The sequence below is a fragment of the Petaurus breviceps genome, unplaced genomic scaffold (genome assembly GCF_028583685.1).
Source record: "Petaurus breviceps papuanus isolate PSGF00001 unplaced genomic scaffold, PetGlider_PUasm1.0 174, whole genome shotgun sequence".
In the NCBI taxonomy this organism is placed as follows: domain Eukaryota; kingdom Metazoa; phylum Chordata; class Mammalia; order Diprotodontia; family Petauridae; genus Petaurus; species Petaurus breviceps.
The window spans coordinates 64,311,868-64,315,316 of record NW_027185761.1 but is presented as its reverse complement, the minus strand read 5'-3'; the positions used below and the strand labels follow the sequence as shown (position 1 = coordinate 64,315,316).

General features: G+C 45.1%; 1 long non-coding RNA gene across 1 annotated transcript in view; it reads right to left on the bottom strand.

Annotated features, from left to right (window-relative positions):
- Positions 1–2,102: 2,102 nt before the first annotated feature.
- Positions 2,103–3,449, bottom strand: part of LOC138158227 (uncharacterized) — a 4,189-nt gene continuing 2,842 nt past the window's right edge. The window contains exon 3 of the long non-coding RNA XR_011167593.1: positions 2,103–2,337. This is a non-coding gene — a long non-coding RNA (uncharacterized lncRNA). The remainder of the gene's footprint in view (positions 2,338–3,449) is intronic.

Genomic DNA, 3,449 nt, shown 5'->3' with positions numbered 1-3,449 from the left:
CTTAGAGGAGGAAAATCTTATAAGGCCTTGGAGAATTTGGAAAATTTGGATAGGCTTCTAGTTTCCCCTCATAGGAGGGGCAAAGCACCCTGGGGCTTGGGCTTAAATTTCTCTGTGCCTCAGTTTCCTGATCTGTAAAATGAAGGGATTGACCCAGATGGCTTCCGAGGTTCTTTCCAGCTCCAGATCTAGGCTCCCATGATCTCTGGTTGTCTGGTGATTCCTCTTCTGCTTTGGTTACCTGACCTCAGTGGCTACTTCATTTTTAATTTTAATTTGGAAACAGTCTCCCTCTTGCCTAAGAGTCTTCAGGAAAGGTTTTATCTTTAGAGTGACAGGAATGCAAACTCCTTGCAGTTCTCTCATGTCTCAGGGTCAAAGAGTGTCTATAATTAGTTGGTAGTTACTAGGTGGGAATCTGAGCCCAGGATGTGAGGGAGGCAACCAGCCCAGAGGAGAGAGGTCTGAGTGAGCCAGGGGTGGAAGGGTCCAGAGATCAAAGCTAGGGCTTGGCAGGCAAACTCCCCATTTGCTTGGAAGCAGCAGTCCAAAAGCTAAGGGGATCTGAATGGGAGCTAAGGTCAGGAAAACGACACAGTGCCTTGGCACACTGAATGGCACACTTTCCAGGAAAAGCTCAGCTAGAGGTGGTGTCATTTCATGGTGGCCCCTTATCAGTTCCACTTCCCAAAGCCATTCTTTAAAGGTGACACAACACCATAGTGCCAGATCTGATTAGCCCGATAGCTTTGCACTATAAGGCCAATGGACTGAGTCCAAACCCAAAGACTTCCATCTTTTCCTCTATAAAACCAGGGCCCTGAAATAAGGTCAGATGTCTTTCTCCCATTCTGTCACTGTCCTCCAGGACTCTCTTTGATCTAGGTATTCATTCGCCTAAAAATATAAGTAGGAAAGAGTGCAGGAAACTTAGGGAGAAAAGAGAATATCCAAGGTTAAAAATGCAAATGAGTTCTACCCCATCAGGCTGATGGCAAAGGCACGCATGGCTAAATCACTTAACTTCACAAGACCTCAGTTTTCAAGGTCAGTTTCCTCATCTGTAAAATGGGATACTTGTACTGTTTAATTTATTGTGAGGAAAACACTTTGCAAATCTTAAAGCACTATACAAATGGGGTTATTATTAATTATAAAATAACATTAATTGCAGAAACTAATCCTTTTGTGGAGCAGCAAAGTGTCACAGAGTCTGGGCTTAGAATCAGGAAAACTCATCTTCCTGAGTTCAAATATGACCTCAGACACTCACTACCTGTGTGAACCTGGGCAAGTCACTTCACCCTGTTTGCCTCAGTTTCCTCATTGTAAAATGAGCCGGAGAAGGAAACGACACACCATTCTAGTATCTTTGCTAAGAAAATTCACAGTGGGGTCACAAAGAGTCAGACACAACTGAATAAAAAATCTTGTAGCAAAGGCAACAGCAATAACAAAGAAGCAGGAAATCGAGTTCTGGGAAATGATAATCATCATTATTTCTTTTAATCCAAAAGTCACTTTTGAAACTAAGTGACTATCTAACTAAAAGGCTGTCTATGTCACTTTTAAAACTAAGGCACATCAAAGTCCATCCCCGTCCTTAGAGAAAATCCAACTCCTTCCAGTTTACTACTGAGCCTGACTTTTTGGTAGTTAACCAAACCTGCTCCCCCAAGGAATTGCCAACATTCTTCAGTTTCTCATACTTGAAGCTTTGATTGCTGATTAAAAAGAAAAACCCAAGGAAAGTGACTTTTTAGAGAATCTGGAAGGCAGTGAAGTTATGTTTCTCTTTGCTTGGAGGCAAAAAGAGAAAAAAAAAAGTAAAGTGGCCATTAACTGGTTACCCATTTGACCAAACCACGTGGTGACTGGTTGACTTCCAGACGACCTCTTAAGGTAAATCTCTCCCAAAGCTCAGCCAGAAGGCAGAGGAGGAAGGTGGGGGTGTGGCAATCCCACAGCCCATTTCATGGGAACATTCCTGGTACTAGGAGATCTGGGGGTGGGCAATGCCGTTGGAAGGAATGAGGGTGGGTATCTCCAAGACTCTAAGTGATTGTGCCCAGGATTGGAATAAACAGCCAGATCACATCTACTTTTTTTTTTCAATGCCTACAACTTTAATTACATATTTATCAAATAGTGGAGGCAGTATGGCATGGTAGACAGAGAACCAGTCCGGAGCCAGAAAGACCTGGGCTCAAGCCCTGCTTCTGACAGGCAGTGGCTGTGTGACCCTGAGCAAGGCACCTCATCTTTCAGGGCCTTCATTGGTGAAGGGAGCTGCCTCTCCTGGGAGTTCCCTGTACCAACAAATCACAGATGGAGTCCCTACAGAAAAAAAAAAACAAAAACAAGCATAATCACTTGGTGAGGAATGCCTCTGTCAAGCCATCCAAGAGTAGATCCATTCACACATATACAGACACAAGAAACAGACAGTGATGTAGGCCAAGAATTGAACAGGGAGAAGGGCTTGGGGAAATCGCTTGGCTTTTGGATGAGCCCAGGCTTTTCCCTGAAACGGAGGCCCATCCTTCTAAAGCCACTCTCCTTCTGGAAACACTGTAGAACCATGAGACATGGAACTCTGCAGTGTCCAAAGGACTGAAGGTCATAGAGAACAATGAAGAGGTGGGTGGGAGGGCACAAGAAGACCACAACACATTGCAGATGAGTAATTGTGCAGGGGATGGACGTGGTGTAATCACAGAAGAAGATGGGCTGGTCACAGGGTGACAAGGAGGGAAAGCCCACACTCTAACAGCATCTTCAGGACTCCAAGAGCACTTGAGGAAGACCTCCAGCCCTTTGGGGGGCACTCTGTGGCAGTCAGGACACAGACAAAGGCAGAAGAGAACAGCCAGGCATGGATGAGCTGTGATACCATTCTGAGTGCTGCGAGTCAAGGGAGGAAGAGTCCCAACTGCAGGGGTCACAGAACCATTCGGGTGGTGGAGTATGCCTTGTATATGCTTTCTATTTACATCTTCTCCAGGGGAGCGGAGGCTCCTTGAGGGGAAGGACTTTTTCATTTTTGCCTTTGAGTCCCCACTGTCTGGCACAGTACCTGGTACATAGTAGGTGCTTAATTAATGTTTGACTATAAAGGTTGTATTGAAGGGCACTGGGATATAGACTCTTGTACACAGTTACCCACAGGCCAAGTTCAATGCTGCTGGCCAGAGACTGTGCCATACTTGCCCCTTACCCTAGTCTCAACCCTACCTCCCTCTCTTCCTCCTTCCTTCCCTTCCTTCCTCCCTTCCTTCCTTCCTTCTTTCCCTCCTTCCTTTTCTTTCCTTTCTTCTTTCCTCCTTCCTTTTACTCTTTCTTTTCTTCCTTCCTTACTTCCTGCTGCATTTCCTTCTTTCCTTTCCATTCTTGTTTCTCTCTTTATTCACTCACTGAATTCACTCTTTCCAAGTTCCTAAGCTCTATAC